Below are 23,784 nucleotides of genomic sequence, written 5' to 3'. Positions count from 1 at the left end.
AGTCTACACGAAATCCCACCGGCAGAATGAGCACACTGACGGTCTCTCTCACTCGTTCTCTTCTTTACTGTTTCCTCTTCGAGATAAATTAACGGAAAGCAGCGGATACCGGAGGTTTACGGGCCTCTAACAGGTCCGAACGACGGGGAGCGCACAACTTGCATCCCAAAGGAAACAAGAGAAAAGTCCCGTTAGAGAAATAAACGAATCACAGTGCAGCCCTGTGAGGTGTCGGTGCTGGGAACTGAGGTGTCCCGAAACTGCATTTCAAAAGGTGGACCTCGGCAATATCCGTCCTCCGGTGTGCTATGGCCAGAGTGCGGAGGTACGGCTCCTCGATGCAGCAGCAGCCAGAAAGCCGCCTCGCAAGGAGGAGACGGTAAAGAGAGATGAGAGAGAGTCGGTGTGTTGTGCTTATTCTTGTCTAATTTGTGGTCTGATAAATGGTAAATTCATCACAGCATCTAAACTGGGTTGAAAAACGATGTAATCTGGTTGCCATGGTAATGAATTATATCTGACTATTAACCACACCCCCACTCTCTGTTTGAGAAAGAATGTTAACCAAAAAACAAGAAGTAAACCTGGCTGAAGGGAGACATTAAATGAAAGCATAATGCATGTGTGCAGAATCTTGAGTGAAGCCAACACTCCTTTGAGGCACTGGCTGTTCATTAAGTTCAGTAAATGACTGACTGTGTTCTTAAAATGCATTACCGTAGTAAAAACATTTTCAAAAGAGGCTGTTAACAGCACCACATAAAAGATAACCTGGCCCGCTAACGACTCTGAGCCAACCTTTGCCTTCGTAAAATAGCAGGTCAATCTGTTAGTTATCTATTAAGCTTGACTTGTCTACATACTCAAAAGTAAATTGGGGTGGAGTAGTGAAATAGTGAATTCACAAAATCCACCTCCTCAGCATGCACTTGTAATTGCACTTCAAAGGTGACATATTCCCAATTTATGAATGATGAATCTAAAGCAGGCTCAATTTGGGGGAATCAGTGGGCATCATGTTGACCGGCCTCAGCCCAGAGGCATAGATGGACATATCAAAGCAAGACGTCTCTCAAAGTGTCAATATCTGCGCTCATCACACCAACACACACACCCAATCTCGGTTAAGATGATGCTCAGCATTCTTGATGACTTGCCGCTGACTTGAGAAACTTGATATACATGAGATCAGTTGATTTATAAGTATATTTTCCTTCACTTCAAAGCCGGTTAATGTAATTCAGTGGGCGAGCATGAAAAATGCAACATGTAATTCATATCGGGCTGACTGACTGATGCAGCTCAAGCTTGAGGGTCGAACGACTACACAGGGAGAATACTTTAAAAGGTAAGACTTATTTATGTTTTTGTTTGGACTTTATCAGCATATTAGCATTAAATAACATGGTAAGATCAGAGCTAAACTCACGGTTTTAATCTCACACATTTTAGTACAATAAAATAGAATTCTCTTAATACCCGATTGTGTGACAGTATGATTTGATTTGGGAATTGCAGTAAACGCCTTACAGCAGTTCTTAAAAGCACAGGTTTCCATACTAAACGCGATAAGCAGGGACTCCACTGGTCCCTTTGAAACAAACACGTAACCCTAGTGCAATTTACTGTACAGAAAATGAAAAATGCACTCTTCAAGTATTTGACAACAGGTCCAACGCAAATGATCAGACTCCATTTGCAAGCCCATTCCCTTCCCCTGATTCCCGGAGTGATAAATTGCATTTAGCAAAACCGCAGGAGGCTAAGCATTCTTGACATGTTTTATTGATTTGCATGAGCTTTATGCATGTAATCCTGTTTGTTGGGTAAATTATGGCACAGGCAAATTCAAGACACCGTGCGGTTTTACTTTGGGGAGAGAAAATTGGAGACTCCGCATTGGAGGTGGAATAGAGCTGGGCAGGGTGGGAAAGAAATGTGGCCGCCCATTGGAATCTGGGAACCTCTATTAAGATTTATAGGTGTTGGGATTCTATGGACCTGAGGCATTATTCATGGTAAAGCTTCTCTGTCTGGACCTGTTTATAAGATGAGACAAGGCTGACAAAGATGGAGGCCCTCTACAACGGGGCCAAGCTGCTTGAACATGGGGCTTAGTCACCTGACATAGCCATGGCATCAGCTGCAACTATTCAGCATCTCACGGAAAAAACACACACAGGCCAGCTCAAGATTGACACAGTATACAACAACACCAAACACAATTGTCAGATTCTATCACAGAACCAGTTTCAGGTTCTCAGTAGGGGTGTAAGAAAATGTCAATACATATGAGTATCGATATATTATGTTGTGCGATACTGTACATACTTCTCAAAAACACAGATGGCCCGAAAAAACACTGTCGGGCCTGGCCGCTATTCGATATTTCTGAGGATGTAGCGGGCTCAGTTTTAAAGCAAGAGTGAAGTTACTGGCATCATATGAAACTAGAAAAACCTAAGGAATCCATTGTTACCAAGTCCAATCCAATCCAGTACCACCCGGCACCACCCATGTCATACTAGCCTGTCGAAAAGGAGGCTAAACAACGCTCCAAAGATACGCTAAATTTTGTCGAGGAGAAACTGGCATGGTGATTTTCACAGGGGTCCCTTGACCTCTGACCTCAAGATATGTGAATGAAAATGGATTCTATGGGTACCCACGAGTCTCCCCATTACAGATATGCCCAGTTTATGCTAATAAAAACGGCATGTTTTTTGCCCTGAACTGCCTATTGCATGCAGTATAAATGTGTTATTTTTGCTTATTCAAAAATGGTGTATTTCTGGTGTGGTCTTTATACTATTACAGTTTTCCTAAAATTGTATTTTTAAAAAATCACAATATATTGCCTTTGCTTACAGTATCGCAATATATCACAATATATTGAAACGTTACCCCAGTATCATGATACGTATCGTATCGCCAGATTCTTCTCAATACACAGCCCTAGTTCTCGGTGGTGTTAAAATTAAAAAGTGTGGCCTTATATTTCAACTGTACCATTTTCTATCCCAAAACAGAACCAAAAAATATTACTTGTCCTTTTTACGTTTGTCATAACATAACCCTCTGCTTTTCTCTCCTGAAATCTACTCCTTTGAAGACTTCATAAGCATGTGCTGACTAATACACTTTACATTGAGGATCCTAACTACAGTGTCATGTAGCCAAGCCTTACTTCAAAACCAAACAGAGCACCTTGGTACCTTGTTTAAGAAGCCATGGCGATATTCCGTTTATTCAGCAATTTCCTGAGAGTCCCACCATACTTTATTTGGTCTTATTAGATGAAAACACGAGGATCACCTTCAACTTTATTAATGACGGTACTCTGGATGAAAGATGCCGGTGAAAATCTGCAACATCTGTTTGCTGCATTCACTTCTCAGCGGGCTCCACCTATTCCTCATGCCTAATGATGCTGATCCACTCGGCAAGTTTTACGGACAAATGTGTATTTGGCTACATTCATCATCCTGAATGAGTGTTCCTGATGAGCCATCCCCTGGCCTGTTTCACTCTTACTACCATACGTTAACAAATGACAACTCCTGCCACATGTTTTCCATTTGGGAGATACAGAGAGAGGCAGGGGGGGAAAAAAAGGGGGTCGAGGGATTCCGAGGGCTAAAAGATGGGCAGCTTCAAGGGAAAAGAGTCAGCGATGCCTGCTCTTAACAGAATCACCACCCGTGTGCCATCAACTAACCGCAGCACCATGAAAATACATCAATTATGTAATGCCTTCAAGGAACAGTTACAGAACTGATCCATGTCACTGCCATGGCCCGGACCCAGATCCCTCATGAGTGACATTAGCAGCCGACATACTTTTACTGTAGGTGGACTACAACCCCAGCAGCCAGTGGATGTATCCCTGCAGAACCACATGAAAGGGCAAACAGAAAATATATGGATGTGGCCAAGAATTTTAACTTGGATAAACAAGTCGATGGTTGTTCAAAGTCCTGGGGAGTTGCACCCCTAATAAATCATATTCCTTTTGATGTGCAGCTGGTTACAAGTTTAGAAAAGGGGGGGGATGGTTAGAAGTTAGAACAGACATGAGTCAGGCACCAGGACACACCGCCTGCTTTTCTCAAAGCCTGGGAATCCGAGTTTAGTGAAACCCTAGGGACATGTGAGAGTAGTAAATACGTTATAAATAAGGTCATGAGTGAAAACAGACTGTCAGATGCTGTCCTTGGATGCAGTTGTAGTCAGTGAGAGAAAACAATGCCTGAGTATGTATGTACATACAGTATGTACTGACAAAATCAGATAGAAGTGACTCAAATAGCTCAACACCCAACCTTTACGTTTTTGACTGATACAATACGTATTTGATCTGAAATGATTTAAAACCATTGGGTTTCATTCTTGTCTTGTATTCTGCACTGCGTTGAAATAATGCAATCAACAATACTATCAAACAAAGTGATCTAAAGCTTACTTTTTTTTCTTTTTTTTTTAAAGGTGCTAAATGCGAGATTGGGAGCATTTCTATTGCCTCCGTACAGCCCTCAACACGGCGACGGCTGAGCTGAAGGCTCGATACTAACGGTGCTAACAGCGCTAACAGTGGAAACAACGGCAAAAGTGCTGACAGAGCTAACAGTGTTAACCTCCACATGCACTGAAAGCATGCGCGGCTGGCCCAGCGATGTCAACAAAGCACGGAGAAGCTCTGATTACAACACACACAGAGGGAGAGCGACTTCATTCTCTGCTCAGGTAGACATTACTCCTCTATATCTTTACATAGCAAATAGTTGTTTGCTGCTATATTAATGCTCTGAATATCGTATAGAACACATTTAAATGCTCTGGGCTTTTAGTATTTGCGTCCATGGAGACATGAGTATGGATGTTCATAGCTTATACAGTATTGTATAAGCTATTGTTGTATTAATTCCCTACAGGGGGCAGGGGTGATGCGTGTTGGGGAGGCCTGAGCCTAAAAACGCAGCCGTTTGCGCCTGCATGTTCCGGGGATCAGGATAAGCCACAGAGTCCCGCAGCAGTGGATATGGATGCTTTCGAAAAGCATATTCAGCATGAGCCAGTGTACAAGTATCCGTCACACAAACAGCTGGAGAACCTCAGCTGGGCTGATGGGGATAAATCATATCCAGGAAGCCAAAACAGACGCAGCTTGATGTCGAGCCCAAGGCTAAAATTCTTGACAAATGTACAGTAAATGCAGACGAGCTGGTAATTGTCAGCTGCTACCACCCGTTACTACTCTCTCTATGCCATTTTTAAGACTGGCGCAAGTCAATTGATGTCAAATTTGTTTGCTGCTACATTATGAGTGTGAGTATGCCCGGTCACAACAATACATATACAATACAATACATATTTCCCTGAGCAGTGGTGTCAAAAACTATAAAGATAGTGTGTGTAACAGATTTTACACTGTTTGCGGGGTCAAACAATGGGTATGGTAATGATAACAGACTCCAGGGCCCTTTCTGTCCAGTTTGAAGGAGGTACTTTTTTTATTTTTTTTATTTATGTTTTAGTAATCTGATTGAAGTTTGGGTATTGGTAGCAATTTGAAAAATTTTTTTCCCATAAAGGCAATTTAAAATTTCAAAGAGAATTATGTTTTGGGACAGGTTGGCCTTGACTAATAGGTCTTTTATGCAATCTTAGCTGTGGTAATTTTGGTTGCTTAAAAAAATTGTGTGCAGGATTTCAGGAGATTAGCAGAAATGTAATATAATATTCATAACTATTTTTTCATTAGTGTATAATCTCCTGAAACTAAGAATCGTTATGTTTTCGTTAGCTTAGAATGAACCCTTCATATCTGCATAGGGAGTGAGCCATGTCGCTCTGCCATATTTCTACAGTAGCCCAAAACGGACAAACCAAACATTGGCTCTAGAGAGAGCCTTTTGCATTTTTACATTACCTGAAGGCCACCGTAGTTCTCCGACACGCTTGTGAAACTGCGGTAACGTGAGTCGCAGAGTGCAAAACCGTGGTACCGCCAGCCGCCGTCTGACTTCTGTTGCTCCCAAAGTAGTGTTATTATGGTAAGGATGGCCTCTGAGCGAGGCGAACAGCGTTACCATGTTTTTCCACTTGGCAGCTCCCTTTACCGCAGTCTTGGAAAGGGAGGAGCGGGCGGGCGGGTATTCAGTTGGTTGCAATCTGCAACCACACCACTAGATGCTGCCAAATCCTACACAGTTTACCTTTAACCCCACTCATCTATGTTCAAGACCCACATTGTTTCCCAAATTTAGATTTTCTGGGTACTGTGATTGACAACGCAGCAACACTCAATCCCATCAGACACATATGGTTTAATTACCTATTGTTAATGGTAATGTTAATAGTTGTTTAATGTTTAATGTGTCCCTTTTTGTTAAATACTTGTTTTTTTATACCCTACTATTTCCACTAAAAGTCGAACTTGTACAGCAAGTTTAAAACCGGGAAACTTATGAATAGAAGTTTACACTGCATCTCTCTCTATCTCTCTCTCTCTCTCTCTCTCTCATATGTTCCCATTCCCACACTGTGATAGCAAAGATGGCACACACTGGTTGGTGTGATTCCCCAAATACATCGTATTCAATTAGAGGTTTCAATCTATTTAAAGTAATAATGCGAATGATTACTGTTGCAAAAAAAATAACCAGAACATGTGCACTCAGCTGACCTCCAAACCCTCGAGCATCTTGAAGAAAACCCCAGTCTGCCCGATGCCTGAAATACGCATCTGTCACCCCTGCTGGGCCTCTAAACGTGTAGCCCTATTATGACAAAGTCATTCTCCAGCATGAATATTAAAACCGACTTTATGACAGTAAATTCATTAATGGTGAAACAAACACAATCTCAAAGTAATACATGAAGGTGGAGATGTTTATTATGGCATGTTCTGCATTATGAGCTGTGAATGATGAATCACACAGAGAGCATATTACTCCAATTTTCTCTCGCCCTTGTAACAACAAAGTTCATAGACACCAAATCAGTTTCAAGGGAACCCGGGGGCTACAAGTGCAAGACTGCTATATGAGACATTCATAATTTATGTGCATTTGATGTAGTGATATGTAAAAAACTTCAGAGGAATTTTAATGGGCTTGAGGCTGAGAGGAGAGAGAAAAATCCTTGAGATGGTTGTTTGGCCGTTATTTTTTCCACTGAATCACTTCTACACCAAAAGGAAGATAAAAAAGTTTTGAAATCTAACAAATTCAGTCATTGAGCGTGTAATCATTGAGAAAAGGGGAATTTCATCTTCTTATTTCAATGCTTTATTGATCCGGTGGCTTGGTTCTCATAGGCTCCATTACGTGGCCCGGGCAGTGGCCGGCAACACTGTCCAATTCAGTCAACAAAGGAAAGCAATTTCCATTGATCAATGTCCTTCCACACAAAACAGATAGAGATTGATAATACACTTCAGCAAAACCCTACAGTCAATTAGGGCTTGATGAAAAAAACAGTCCTGTGCAGGGACAACACGAGGTGTTAATAAGCAGGAACAAAATAAATCACCAAAACTGAAAAGTCTATCCCTTCTCTTTGAATGAAACCATAATTTATTAATCTCTCAGACAGATGGCTTGTGTTTGTGTAGGCTATTGATCAGCAGTAACCTTTTATTATTTGTTTTCTCCATTAGAAGCACAGATTAAAACAGATGAGAGTTGTTTAACTCGCTAACACCAAGAATTAGTGCGCACTCTTTTTACTCTGGAAGACCAAATGTTTTCTACTGATGCTCATGGAGAAGAAATCATTGGAGGGAAGGTTGAGCCTGCACATTAATTTGTGAGGAAAACCCTCTCCTGATGGTGATCCAATCTAGATGGTGGGAGTGTCTATGCCCACTGAGCAGCCTTATTTGAATCAACTCAATGCCAGGTCTGATCAATAGCAAGGACACCGAGGCCAGGTTAAACGAAAAAGACAGGCAGGAAGACAAGATGGAGAAGAAATCAAGCAAACAGATGCATGTGATGAGGCATTGTGGTACGAAACAACGGATCTCTGTGCCCTGTGTAATTCTTGTTTATATAGGAAGAAATAGGGCTGCACAACTAATCTATTATTAATTGCGATCAAGATTTTTGGCTTGCTCGCAATTAAATGAACATGACTGCAACTGCGATATTGACATTTAAAATGTGTGCTCCGCTCATAGAAAACTCCGCTGCATATCAAATCAATCGCGTTTGGGCTTCACTTTTGAGGAGCCGTCATGCCGCTGCGTGTGTACCCTAAAGCGGCAGCCTATGGAAGACTTTCCTGAATGAGCAAAACAAAGATGCACCGAAAACAGGGAAAGAAGAACCATATTTTATGTCTTATTTTGATGCAACTATTTGTTAATAAGCAGGAATGTAGCACAATGTGAAAGTGAAAGAGAAAGCAGTGCTCTGTTTTATTTAATTCTAATTCATTTTGATTTAATTTTGGGTAAAGGTAGGTCTTTTGTTTTACGATTTTGAAATTTACTTTTAATGCCAAAATCGATATATTTGATTCAATTGAGTCTATGCGGAGGTAGAAGGAAGTTACTGCTTTTGTTGTTGTAGTTTGAGTAACTTGACGTCATATCTGTTCCGTATACATCAAAAATCAAAAAACTAACCACAGCGAGTCGAAACGACAAAGCAGAAAACGGCGGAGGGTCCTCATGGATACGGCCTGCACCCTCACATTTTAAGTCCAAAGTACACTACACATACAGTAAAGTATGGAAACATTTAGGGTTTCACACATTGCCAGGAAAGGCAGAGCTAGGCATCATGGCTAAAGCTGCATGCTAACTCTGTCATGGACAGGTAAAGTTATCGTATTACAGTAACGTGCGGTCAAGCCAGCAGTCACTCTCATCTCCGTGGTCAAATCGGCCGACGTCGAACACATTTTGGGGTTTCTGGAAAAGAAAATATTAATTAATTAATAATTCCTCACTATTACTGATATATTTGACTTCAGGACATCTCTGACTAAATACATGCTGAAAATCATCAACATTTTTACTGTATTCATTTAGATATTTTCCAAAGTAAAAGTCACTAGAAGTGTATGATTCAACTTTTCCCCATGGTGTAGTGTTAAAAAAGTTAACAAAAATCGCAATAAATCATAATATCGAATCGCAATACTTGTAGAATCGCAATAATATATCAAATCGGCACCCAAGTATCGTGATAGTATCAAATCGGGAGATAGTTGTGTCGTCCCAGCCCTATTAGCAGGAATGTAGCACAACATGGTAGCAAAAGCAGAGCTCTGTTTATTTAAATGTGAAAGAGCAATAACAATATGTTGCCCCTTAAATCAATGAATAATCCGGATAAATAATTGTGATCTAGATTGATCAAAAATAAACGTGAATCATGTTGGCCATAATCTTGCAGCCCTAGGAAGAAAGTTGATGAGAGCACAGACAAAGAGACTGTAGACACACAACCAGATTTAATTCTGTGCAACCAAAGCAAGTGAAATTGAAGAATATAACTGCTAGTGCGACCTACTGTAGAACACTTAAAGTTTCCTGAACGTTATGCGAGTAGCCGTCTTTGTGATTTGCATGACAAGCAATACTGCTGTATCTCCAGATAACTGGACCGCCCTTCATACTGTACAGTACAGCAGGGGCTGCAAAATCCCACAGCCAATATCCACAGAAATTGGTCTACAAAGACACGAGGGATAATACTTCAAAAATAGGCCTTGATTGTGCCATGTGGGACAAAAAGCATCACTCAAGCTAACCATTCCTCCATCTTTCACTGATAAAATCCACTTTCCATTCATTACCCTTTATCATAAACACAAGTCTACGGGGAAGCAGGGCTTAGAAGTGGTTAAGCCTGTCCCTGGTTTCCCATTTCTAGGGAGCATTTATCTGATGATATATATTCCTTTTGGTAAGTGAAAGGAGTTATTCTGTTTCCAACAGGAAGGACATTGATAGGGCATTAGGGATTTGTTTATTTCAACTCAAAGCCATAGCATTTATCCAAGTATATATTTCGCTGCGGGCTTAGACCAAATTATGTCTCAAGGCAAGATAAATCATGAAGTCAAAATGCCAAGCGTTTTATGATCCTACACAGAGCCCTGATGGCAGACTCCACTTTACTAAAAGCTACGTTGCACTGTGAATTTTCAGACACAACATCCTACGTGCTCCTGCTTGTTTGTGACTTAGACTGTTATGAATGTGACAGCTGTCATATGCGCGTCAACTGTCGAGGTTTTAGACACTCAACAGAATGATGGGATTTGAAAAGAAGTTCATCTGTCTCCCTAATAAATCCATTGTCTTGTCTTCCTTGAACAAGGAATGCCGTGATGGACACATCCAACATTGACAAACAGGCTCAGTGAAATATTGTAGATGCAGAGAGCTCATTCAATTTAAGTGAGAGTGAAAAGTGAGTTGATGTGCTTGAGTAAACAACTCAACATCACTCTAGCGAACATTTGACAGACAGGACAGGGCGTGCAGACAATTTAGAGGATATAAATTACCTACAAACATTCTAAAACAAGTTTGGAGAAAAAAAAAAAAGTTTTTTTTTTTTGTTTATGACAAGCCGGTGTACAGTTGTGCAAACATCAAGGACATCTTTTTTCTCAAATAGGTATTTTGTGTTCGTTCAGATGACAGGCAAAAATATATTCCTGCATGCTGTTGTTGTTGTGGCCTGGTGTCTTTTCACATGATCTGTCAAGAGACTGAGCCAGCTAGAAAGGCCTTCTTACGTAAACTCCTAAACTTAGCAGCCCTCCGCTGTGACCCGGGCAACAATGCCTCCTTATATGCCCGAACAGAAGCCGCTGAACAAAACTCAACAGCTTGTGTAGAGAGAGAGTTGAAGGGTCATGTAAACTTGCAGCGGACTAGAAGGCTCCGGAGTGAAAGGAGGAAGAATCCCCTTTTCACTCTCGACATTGTTTGTTGAGAGGGATCCCTGCCATCACAAACATCAACCCCAATTTCTTTACAGACAGGGCAAAGAGAGGGGACAAAGGAGGTCCACAACAACATGATACTGTTCTAACAATGTGTGGTGTGTGTATAATGTTAAAGAGGTCTTCTTTGCAGCCTCCAGCTCGCTAACCACTGAGGACCCCCTGGGGTTTTTGGAAGGATTTTGTTTCTGTCAAAGAGCTGGATCTCTGTAGAGGGAAACGCTGGTGAACATCTTTTAACAACCCGGTGTGCAGAAGGCTTTTGACCCCGATAAGCTCCATTCTCGCATAAAATAAATGTCGCAAAAACATCCTGGTATTTCAGTTGACTATGGTACATATCATTTAGAGTAATTATGATGTCATCTCCCTGTCCAAATATTTATGGACTTGTCTAATTATGACATCATAATAATGTTGGTTACATTTGATGGGAGCGAGTCAAGAGACATACTTATCTCTCTGAGGAATCAACAGGATAATTGGGTAATTGTTAGTTTACACAACCTTTTAAGTAAACCCTTTCCTCACTCAAGAGCTTTGGCATGGAAATGTCACCAAATCCAATAGAATTTAAAGTTAAAGGGGAACGCCACCCAAATTAAGAATTCCAATATGTTATTTCCATGGGCTTGTAAAGATCAATCAATATTTGTGAACATGAGCTCCTCTCTCTCAAAGCCAGAAACCAGAGAAGCAAGTCTCAAACTTGTGATGTTATAGGGGTATAAAGTCTGCTCCATAGATAATGAATGGGAGGCTGATTTTATGGACCCACAGAATGTTTGTTTTCTTTTTTTATACCCGAATGAACTTTATCCTATTGTAGTGTTCTCAGTTGTGAAACAAAAAAATTCCCAAATACTCAGCTCATAGTGTCATCTATAACATCTTTCCCCATTCATCGTCTATGGAGCAGTTCCACACTTTATACCCTATGATATCACAGGTTTGAGTTTTAGCACTCTAGTTTTTGGATTTAGGAGAGAGTTGTTCATGTTTACTAATATTTTTTGGACTGTCTTAAACCATAGGAATAACATGTATGAATTTTGAAAATGTCTGTAGCTCCCCTTTAAGTAAAACAGCACATTTGTGGTGCTATGAGGGATGTCACGATACCAGAAATTACAATACAAGTGGAATTCTACGATTCTCGATACCAATTCGATACCACAGTAAAAAACAAAGGTAAATCAATAAATCCCATGTACTTCAACATATACTCCTTTTATTACCGTTTGCATGAACCTATTGGTTTTTATTAGGAAGTTAAACGGGTCATAATTCCCTCTCTATTATCTATCTTATATTGCTGTGAAAACACCTCCTTCAAACAACTGTAAAATCTTGTAAAACTACATTTTACAACACATCATGACAACGTTAGAATTTACCTTCGCCCTATACTCATTTTTACTGAATAGAGTCTGCATGCATCATAATGTAAATCAATGGCACCTCCTGTGTTGAAATCGGTTGGACGAGAGCTAACTAGTTAGCGTTAGCTGTTAGCAGCCGGTAAGCAGCACAGTCCTGCATGGAGCTAACAGCTAACGTTAACTCTTGTCCTGCTGATTTCAACACAGATTTGTTGTTCACAATGTGGCATTATCAGGGAAAAAATAGGGCACGTCAATACTGAGATAACTGTGTCCCAAACGCATGTTCTATTGTCCCCGGGACGGGACGAAGTTAGTCTCAAGCACTGACCTACGGTACTGTAGAAAAACGAGTACTGTCACGTTTACATCCCTAGGTGCCATGTATTTGCCTTGACATTCTGCACCTCCTGGACAACAATATTATTTTACCAATAACTTTTTGTAAATAGTGTATATGCAGTACATATTTACTTTGTGTGTAGTGTTTACATTTAAACAGCATATTTACTTTGTCATTGTTAAAAAGCAGAGCTGTGAATGAGTACTAATATAATCACAATCTTTTAAAACTGGCACAGCTGCCACATACTGTAGCATGTGCATGAAAACAAAATAAAACGTAAGCTTGGAAATTATTTATGCCAGGTTTTAAAGTCACTGACTTTTTCAAACAATCCAAACAAGTGTTCTGGCAAAACTTTGTGCCGAAAAAAGACTGGATAATACCTTCAAGCACATAATAATATGTTGTTTGAAGAGATTTCATGTTTCAAGTCTTTTCAGAACTTGAATCTATCTGAAACAGTTTTGAGATGGAGGTCTGACACGCGGTGCACGCTTGTGGTCAAATCTATACTTGCATTTTCAATTCTCACAAGTGCTAGAAATACCCATGGCTAACTTAAAATTGTATGGCATTACATGACATTGTAACCCGTGTAAGAGGTCATAAAGAAAATGAGGATTAGAGCATCTTAAAAAAAAAACTTCCGCCCACTTCTCTCTGCCATATGTTACAGAGTTCCCGGTGTCCACAGAGAGCCAGACATCTCGCTGCTCTGATCACTAACTAGCCAGCCAATCAAAGCCTTCTGGCCATGGAGCAATTATCTGCTCTCCATAGCATAGGTGGAGAATGAACCGGCAACCCCTCTAGCTCGCTCTCTCTCTGTCTCCTGAAATAACTACAAACTACACTTCCACTTGTATGTAAAACGGAGAGAAAAAAAAAGGATTTGTTTTCCTCAGACTCAGCTGAGATCACATTACACGCCATGCCAAGTGCAAAGCCTGAAATTGCAGGGGTGGATTTTCACCTCTCACTGTTGCAAGGCATGAATTCTTTGTCATTACATCAATTTATTTCAATGTCGTTTGTGTGGGCTAGAGTTTGTCTAATTGAATGAAAGACAACATGACTCGCATTGGACACGACTTTACTGCCCTTTCTAAGCCACCTACCATACCGATGAAAAATAGCACAGTTTTGTGCTCAGATACTTCTTCTCTTCACGGATAATCTGAAGGCTGAAATCATTTGGAAGATTGAAGAAACAACTGAGGCAGCCCACAATTTGTCATATACTGCTCAGAGGTATTCAGACGTAATAGAAGAAGACTACAAAAATAATGCTTCCGTTTTGTTACAGGAGTTCGTCAGCCTTTTCTATATGTCACCGGACTGACCTCAGCAGGATATAGAGGCCTGAGTGATGCTGTTGGATTGAGGAGCAGGTTGTGTTGCCAGTACTATGCCACCGTAGGGAAATATAGGGATTTAAAAACGGAACAGTTTTTGTCTACTCAATATAATCAGAGTTTTTCCGATGTTTCTGCCATTGCAAACAATGTCAATGAGCTTTAAACTCCTACATCCATTGCTGTGATTGGTCGGTTTGTAAAAAGTGTTATTGTAAAAGTTTTTTTTTAAAGATTGTGCCTCCTCTGAAAAGCTGAATAAGGTTAAAAGGCAACTAGTGGACACAAACACTAAGGTACACCATTCACAATATCTATATGTCTACTGTGTTGGGATTTAGCATCTAGAGAGGGGAATATGAATCATGCAAGTTCAATTACAAGTATCAAAAGGATCATCATAATACTTTGCAGTACTTAAAGGAACAGTGTGTAACATTTCAGGGGATCTATTAGCAGAAATGGAATATAATATTCATAACCATGTTTCCATTATTGTATAATCACCTGAAAAAGTGTTGCGTTTTCATTAGCTTGTAATGAGCCCTTGATATCTACATAGGGACCGGGTCCTGTTCACGGAGTCCGCCATGTTGCACCACCATGTTTCTACAGTAGCCCAGAACGGACAAACCAAACACTGGCTCAAACGAGAGCCTTTCGTGTTTTTGGGTTACCTAAAGGCCACCGTAGTTCTCCGACACTAAAACTGCTATAACGTGAGGCGCATAGTGCAAAACCGTGGTACCGCCAGCCGCCATCTGACATCTGTTGGTCCTAAAGTAGTGTTATCGTGGTCCAAATGGCCTCTGAGCGAGACGAGAATGGCGTTACCGCGGTTTTGCACTTGGCGGCTCATGTTACCGCAGTCTTGGAAGGGGAGGAGTGAGCGGAGGGGTACTCGAGCGAATCTGCAACCACACCACTGGACGCCGCCAAATCCTTCACACTGTCCATTTAACAGAGAACAAGATTTGGAAGAAAACTATTTGAATAATTATCCTTTTTAAATAAGTTATAAATAAACAGTTTAGTGGCAAAGATGCAAATAGATTAATCAAAGTCATTATTAGAAATATACTTTAACTTTACATTTCAATCATTGTTAGATATAGCAATAGCCTATGTTTTCTTAAAGGAGCAGTGAGAGGGTCGTACTGTAAAGGACAGAGGGTGTCGTATCTTGTGCAGATTGTAAAGCCTCATTAGGCAAATTTGTGATTTGTGATTTTGGGCTATACAATAAAATTGACCTGACTTGACAGTGTGAGAGTAGCATGGTAATTTGGAGCAGAGCCAGTGCTTAGCGGTGGGAGGTGAGTGGCGAAGCAAGAGAGAGCGATGGGAGCGAGTAACCTTATCGACACCAGCCCAAGCCGTTCTGGGCTACTGTAGAAACATGGCTGGGTGACCCGCTCCCTATGTAGATATAAATGGCTCATTCTAAAGTAATGAAAACACAACGATTCTAGTTTTCAGGTGATTATACACTAAAGAAAACATACTTATTAATATTACATTTCACTGCCAATAGATCCCCCTAATTGTTACACACTGTTCCTTTAAAACATGGCAAATTTCTCTCTCTATGATCACACTGTGAGGAAAAAGGTGTCGTGCCTGTTTGCTGAGGAACACGGCGTCCAGGGGCCCTTGGCTGCACTGGGCCTGATTGTGGGGAACTGTGTGAAATCCAAACTGACTGATCCAGGACAGAGCCAGGATTACACCACTTCCCCCCTTGAATTCTGTCCTTCCCAACAATGGGCTTCCTGTAACCACAGTCAAGTGAGCCGTTAGTTAGCCAGTGGAGCCGCAGAGTGGTGGTTCAGGGCCACTGTGGGAAAAGGCAGGGGACTCCAGCATCATGTTACTATTCCTTCAACATAAAGCCCCGAAAGCCCCCGCCATCAGCATCACCGCCGACCGCTTTGCTCCCAGTGCCTTCAGGAGGTGTCAGGTTCTGGCACCTGCTGGAGGCCCTGGCAGGTTCATGCCCCTGGCAGGTTCAGATGTCACTCCAGCAAAGGGACTGTCAGTGTCTCAGTGGTCAACAGGGGTGACTTGCAGTAGTTTATTTCGGCCATTGAAGGCACTACCCTCAACTGGAAAAAATGTTGTAAACTTAACATGAAAAAACAAGGTAAGTTGTGCAAATTTTCAAAAGTTCAATATAATACATGATTATTATGACATTTCTTCAGTTATAATGGATATTGAAATAAATATTCTGAAATAATGACATGCTGCTAAAATTAGTAAACCATTTACTGAAGGAAAAGGGTTATGCTGATGATTTATTTCTAATAAATTCTTATCCCAAGTCCCTATTAATCCTGGGACCAGAGATTTATTGATATTATAAATCATTCGAGCAAGAGGTCAATACCATGTCACTGAATTATCTCAATTTGCCTTTGATAAAATTGCTTCTGTAGCATAAACTTTTTTTTTTTTCATGCATGAGCACAATGGAAAAGAGGAAAGGAGATGGAGAGGGTAAAAGAAGGAGAAAGAGGGTGGAGGGCTATTTAGTTGAAGGAGTGAAAAATCCCTCAGCACAAAGGCCATCAACAACACAGATCTTTTCTTTAGTGATGTCTTTAGCAGTCTGGGAGAAAACCAGACCAGGTTTAATTATGCCACACAGAAAAGAACGTTCTCTGTTATGTCCTAAATCACAGAGCAGTGACACCCGGCTCAATAAGTCCTTCTAGAACAATGCACCCTGCGCCATCGACATCCCCTCACAGAATACAAAGGTGTATCATTTGGCCAGGAATGATAATTAGATGCGGAATTTACCGAAACTGTCGATGGGAACGTCAATAGAGGGGCTCTTAGCATCTGTCATCTGGCAAATCAATGACAATTTTCAGCTATGAATTCAAGGAAATGATAGCTTTCAAATAAACTGCAGGGGAGGACATTTAAGATACTTCAAAGCCTTGTTCTCTTACTATCTGTTTTCTTCAATTTCAGAATTACAGGTTTATTATTTAACTTGGTCTAATAATATTTATTTCAGCTATATTGTTGTCACCTGTCCTTGTTTAAAGTCCTGAGGAAAGTATTGCTAAAACAGGTTACGTTAGGTTCATTTTTTTTTTTTAAATAATTTCTTTCAGTGGTGTCATTACAGCTGTAAATATAGTAGTAGCAATAGAAATACGATGGGATCACACCAGCCATGATGCCGAAGCGGACCAAGGGGCGTATAGTCCCCCACTTTCTACCCCCCTACTTCCGGCGCCCTTGCTTGGACCACATCCATCTTGTAATTCTGCCATCATTTTAATCTCAACTACACCCCTGTAAAGTTTTGTGATGCCATATCGGGCCAGGGGGGTAACAATATTTTCGCTTTTCTCCCGACTGGCTTCGGCAAGAGTTTGATTGATTGATTGGTTCATCCAATCACCTGCCAAGTATTTTTTGAAAGTGTCTGCCCTTTTCCAAACAGTTTCCAATGACAGCTTCTCAGATGTCTGTGTAACAAACCATCTGGTGGGTCAGGTTATGTGTCTCCAGGACCACTTTTTGCCATGATGACACATACACACACACACACAATGTGAAAACAATACCAGCGTCACGATTGGTAAAAATAGTAACATGAGAAGGGTGTCAGTGATGACCTTGCACAGACGTAGTAAATACACATATAATTTCCAATAGTTTCATGGGGAATATTCCCGAATGGTAAAGACATTTTTACATTCCAGATTCAAAAGTAAAGAGTAGGCTTGCTGCATTTAAAGCAGAAAAAAAATCAAAATAAATCTTTCAAAAATGATGCTTCGAATTGACGCTGAACTTGACAAATTTGTGGTTACAAAAACGTGAAATGCAAAAACACGATGTTTAAAAAATTAAATCTAAACTGACTCACTGACTTTTTAGGATAATTTATGTTTTGTAGATGAATAAGAATATATAGCTGAAATCTGTAGAGAACTAAAATATTAATGTTAACTACTCCAAATTCAATTGTCATTTTATATGTTTATTTTACTCAATCATAAAGAGTATTATCACAATAATAGTTGTACTGCTGGTGGTAGCATAGGACTGAAGTGATTAGTTAATCGACAGAAAATTAATCAGCAACTATTTTTCTTATCAAATAATCATTTCACTAATTTTTCTAATGAAAATGCAAAACATTCACTGGATCTAGCAGCTCAGATATGAGGATTTGCTGCTGTTCTAAGTGAATTTTTGGGGGCTATTGGACTGTCAGTGGGACAAAACAAGCAATTTGAAGGTATCACCTTGGACTCTTCACTATTTTTTGACATTCTATGCACAAAACAATTAATCAATTAATCCAGACAATAACTGGCAGATTAATCGATGATAAGATAATAGTTAGTGACAACCCTAGGATTGTCAATATTGTTGTTTCACTCTATTAATTCAATTCAATAAGCTTTATTGGCATGAGCAGAACAAAGACAATGTTGCCAAAATGTCAAGTAATAAAGATTAAAAAGAAAAAGGGTACATATCATAAAATCAAGAAAATAGCAGAAAACACTGGGAGTGTGTGTTGAAGTTGTTAGTGTGAGTGTCTGTGTCACTGTTGTAAGGCTGCCTTGAAAACAAAAGGTCAAGGGATATTACTGGCAGAGTATAAAACAAGATGTAAAACAGCTCTGAAACACGGGCTCGGCCGAGCAGAGGCAGTTTTAAGGGCTTATATTTATCTCCATCCCTGACAAATTTAGGGCCGGGGTCAGCAGGTGTTGGACTCAGCAGGAACTGAAGGTCAATGACACGGATTTGAACACTGAAAATAAATGTACAACTGCCGGTCACATCCCCGAGAACAAATTAACACTGCGGCATTGCAACACTGTAATCTTCAGAGAGGTATAAAGACCAGTTAGTCAGGCCTGGAATCTCACAGAGAAAATGAGAGCCACTTATCCAATAACGAGAGCTTAATGAGGGTCCCTTTAACTAGCTACAATGTCTCTCTTTCCCTTGGAGGAACATTTGTCTTACAGTACAAATGTGATTCATGCATCATTTCTATTGTGAGAGAGAGTGCTGTAATAACGGTATAAATCACAAAGGGCCTAGGTTGGGGTAATGAGACTTAAATCTCTTAAAACAACACCATGAACTCAGCTGAATGATAAAATGATGTGGTGGAGGAAAATACTACCTTCTTCGGGGGGAAAGCTACACCGCTCTCCGCATAGGCACGTATGGCTTTTGGCAGTGCAGAAGCCCTACTTCATTTAGCTCTGACAGGCAATTTAATACCACAAAATTACTAACCTTAGCTTTGCAATTACTTTTGCAGCTCTGAACATTTTCAACCCCTCTGTAGATGTAATCTTAAGGCTAAGGCCCCCGGATAGGGCAAACCCCAAGGTCTTAACTTACACTTTTACTGGGGCTCTGATCAGACCGAAACATGGAGAACATAGGAAACGTGGAGAGGAAAATAGTTCAACCATTTATGGGGCAACTATGTTAGATCTTGCTGTCGAAACCTACCATGTTCCTGTCAACATAATGCGAGATGAAAAGCATGGATCGTGTAATCATGTAAGGCGTGACAAACCAATCTCTAATCTCATCGTAAAGAGGTTAGCAAGTGACTGTGATGTTAGCTTGATAAACCATCATTACTCTGTTGTTAATGATGTCATGAACACACGTTTTGGGCCCTTCTGGCAAGTCATCTTTCTTCATTACTCCAACAAAGGAACACAGAAAACAAGAACAGAGGATTAATAACAGAGTAAGTTACCGCTTTTATTGCTGCAGTCTGAGTAACATGACGTCATATCCGTTCCGTATTCATCAACCATAACAAACCGCAGCTGGCCGAAAACAAAAAAGACAAACTTTGGGTTTCACACATTACCAGGAAAAGCAGAGCTAGACATCATGGCTAAAGCTGTGTGCTAACTCTGTCATGGACAGGAAACATTATTGTATTTATAACGTGCGGTCAAGAAATAAGATTAATTGGATTATATTTACCAGAAGTATAGAAAAATTGCATGCCCCTTATAAATTAGAAAGAAATGACCACTCATTTGTGAGAGAAATGTCTTTATTCTTTCATTTTTGGGTTGCTGGAAAAAATGTAATTAATTATTTTCTGACAATGACTGATATATATCTGACTTCTCTGAAAGTCAAACATTTTTACTGTATCAATTTAGATATTTTCAAAGTAAAAGTCCCTAGAATTCCCTATGAATCAACTTTATCCCATAGTCTAGTGTAAAAAAGTTAACAAAAATTGCAATAAATTGCAATATCATATCGGCGATATATATATAATAGCCCTACTTGTAGAATCGCAATACATATCAAATCGGCATCCAAGTATCACGATAGTATTGAATCGGGAGATAGGTGTATCGTCCTAGCCCTAGTAATTTATGCGTTTCTCTTAAGTATGTGCTCCTTAAATCCAGCCCCTTTACCTTTAACTGAGGTTTTCTGCAGCTGATATGCTTCATCCAACATGAGAAAAGCCTTCTTACAATAATAACGTCCACACCACGCCTCATGTAATCTCCAATCAGGCTCGAGTAAACCTCCTCACTTTATCATGTTAGCATCCTGAGGACAACCTTAGAAAAGTCATATTTAATTCCCTGGTGGCCTTTCCACATTTAGGCCTGTTTTGTCAGCGGGGGGAACAGGGGAATGATTTGTACTGATCAGCCTCTGCTCTCCTTGGCTCCTAACTGCAGCTTTACTGAGCTTCTGACAGATGTGTCCCCTGCTGTCTGATTAAAAATGGTCATTTCTCCGGCACACAACGCGGCGCGGTAACCTTTCATTTGAAGGATGATTGCCGCGCAGTGACAGACACTCGTCCGTTTGTTCATTTTGTCAGGCCGCGACGAGGATATTGACATTCAGATTTTGCGTACGCTTTCATCTTAGAACAGATGTCACAGTTGGCAAGTAGTCTAGACAGGAACAGCAGGTAGGACAGAGCTCAAGGGGCAACAGGAGACGAGAGGCGAACGTGACAACTTGCAAAACAAGTGTATGTTTTACATCAGTCTGTCCTCTTTCCCCTGCTGCAACTCACAATGACCCTCATAGAACATCTGCCTGCTGCTGTGCTGGGCAGGTATTTGCGCCCTCCCCTCTCCTTGGCCTGTTTCTCATTCTCACAAGCTGGTCTGGTGCGAGAGGGGAACACCAGCCAAATTATGGAAACCCTCGCTCATCTACGACAGGCAGAAACACAAACCTCAAACCCCTGCGGTGGGCCAAATCCCCTTGCTAGCACAAATGAGGATATTCTAATGTCAGGCCTGTTTACAGGGGTGTAAATTCGTGGAAGTGCTGGTATCAGATAGGATATCAAAGTCAACACGCCTGTTGCTTTAAGCTGATCCTTCTGTCCCCCAGGAAAAAAAAACTTGTGCTCTGTGAAAGCCCAGAGGAGCCTTCAAATGTTTCCCCAAGTGCAACCTGATCCATAACAGACAGAGTCATGCAGCTCCCTGCGCTATCAACACTCCATGCACAGCAGGGCCGCTCTAATACCCCATTCCAACATGGCAGCCAGGAAGCACTTGAAAAAGCACACAGCCAAGCAGTTGAAGACCATGCTACACATCTGCTGAATGTAGCAATGCATCACCACCTGTTGAACTACAGCTACAATTACACTGAATATTAAATGTAAACTTCTAGCACTATGAACTGTGTTTAATTGTATAAGATACAAAATGAGTTCCACCTTTGATGCAGTCCTGCAGATTAGTTTCAGATGCAACATGATAAAATAAGCCAACAAATGACCAGTATTTTGCATATTTTTGCCCAACTAAAGGCCTTTAAACACTGGGGGGGGGGGCGTGACAAATGAACAACATGAAAATGTGAAGTACACGCCTGCAAATACTATACATTTTGGTCTTTTATTGTGAAAGGTAAGAATGGAAGGAGTGGATCTGGTCTGCGCTGGTTAAAGGAGTAATAAAGTTTGCCGACCTGGTTCGGCCTCCGTGTTGTTGTTCCATAAATATAGGCGCAACTCGTTCCGCACAGGCTAACTGCAGATGTTACCGTGTTACGTGGCATACAAATAGCACGTGAAAAGCCTAAAATGCATTCTCATGACACACGGAATGTCTTAATGTTGTGCTATTTATACGCCTTCCCATGAGATCGGGTTGAATATATAACAGCTGCCACAAAAAGAGGAAAAAAACAAAACAGTTTGTTAAACAATAAAATCCAATCCAATCCAGAAAAAACAATATGACACAGAAGTGTCCTATAGCATTTTGTGGAGAGGATTGTCAGTCTGTAACTTCTTTTTTGAAAGAGAAGGGTTTGGACTGGATTTGGACATCCTGATGCTCTCTGCCAGTGTGGATATCATCATTGAAACTGCTGACTACTGATGTGTATTTGTTTGTGCCAGTAGGTTTCATTGTTTTAACATTGTGCAATGAGGCTTTTTTCACAGCTGCTTCACCTAAGGTCTAAAGTATTGATATCATGTGTGCATAACATGAAGCTGACAGGTTCAGACAGACACATAAAGTCATTCTCACCATGCAGGTCAGCTGATCAACTGTCTATATAAATGCCTTGGTCCATCACATACAGACGTAGGCAAAATTGTTGGTACCCTTCCGTTAAAGAGAGAAAAACCCACAATGGTCACTGAAATAACTTGAAACTGACAAAAGTAATAATAAATAAAAATTCACTGAAAATGAACTAATGAAAATCAGATATTGTTTTTGAATTATGGTTCAACAGAATCATTTTAAAAAACAAACTAATGAAACTGGCCTGGACAAAAATGATGGTACCCCCTAGAAAAGATGTAAAATAATGTGACCATAGGGACATGTTAAACTAAGGTGTGTCCTGTAATTAGCATCACAGGTATCTTCAAACTTGTAATCAGTCAGTCTGCCTATTTAAAGGGTGAAAAGTAGTCACTGTGCTGTTTGGCATCATGATGTGTACCACACTGAACATGGACCACAGAAAGCTAAGGAGAGAGTTGTCTCAGGAGATCAGAAAGAGCATTATAGACCTTCATGTTAAAGGTAAAGGCTATAAGACCATCTCCAAGCAGCTTGATGTTCCTGTGACTACAGCTGCTCATATTATTCAGAAGTTTAAGGTCCACGGGACTGTAGCCAACCTCCCTGGACGTGGCCGCAAGAGGAAAATTGATGACAAATTGAAGAGACGGATAATACGAATGGTAACCAAAGAGCCCAGAACAACTTCCAAAGAGATTAGAGGTGAACTCCAAGGTCAAGGTACATCAGTGTCAGATCGCACCATCCGTCACTGTTTGAGCCAAAGTAGACTTAATGGAAGACAACCGAGGAGGACACCAAATCATAAAAAAAGCGAGACGGGAATTTGCCAAAATGCATATTGACAAGCCACAAAGCTTCTGGGAGAATGTCCTTTGGACAGATGAGACAAAACTGGAGCTTTTTGGCAAGTCACATCAGCTCTATGTTCACAGACGAAGAGATGAAGCATCCAAAGAAAAGAACACTGTACCTAATGTGAAACATGGAGGAGGCTCGGTTATGTTATGGGGCTGCTTTGTTGCATCTGGCACAGGGTGTCTTGAATCTGTGCAGGGTGCAATGAAATCTCAAGACTATCAAGGCATTCTGGAGCGAAATGTGCTGCCCAGTGTCAGAAAGCTTGGTCTCAGTCGCAGGTCATGGGTCCTCCAACAGGATAATGA

The 23,784-nt window shown here is 40.7% G+C and overlaps 1 protein-coding gene and 1 long non-coding RNA gene across 11 annotated transcripts in view; one reads left to right on the top strand and one right to left on the bottom strand.

The window, feature by feature from the left end:
* The window catches only part of lrmda (leucine rich melanocyte differentiation associated), a 351,320-nt gene that overhangs the window by 145,798 nt on the left and 181,738 nt on the right, over positions 1–23,784 (bottom strand). The gene's annotated exons all lie outside the window — the stretch shown is intronic.
* Positions 15,594–21,748, top strand: LOC119495297. The gene is made up of 2 exons (XR_005208428.1): positions 15,594–16,197; positions 21,456–21,748. It is a non-coding gene; the product is annotated as an uncharacterized LOC119495297 (long non-coding RNA).

This window comes from Sebastes umbrosus, chromosome 10 (assembly GCF_015220745.1).
Source record: "Sebastes umbrosus isolate fSebUmb1 chromosome 10, fSebUmb1.pri, whole genome shotgun sequence".
NCBI lineage: Eukaryota > Metazoa > Chordata > Actinopteri > Perciformes > Sebastidae > Sebastes > Sebastes umbrosus.
The sequence above is the reverse complement of the archived record's forward strand: the minus strand, read 5'-3'. Positions and strand labels throughout refer to the sequence as shown.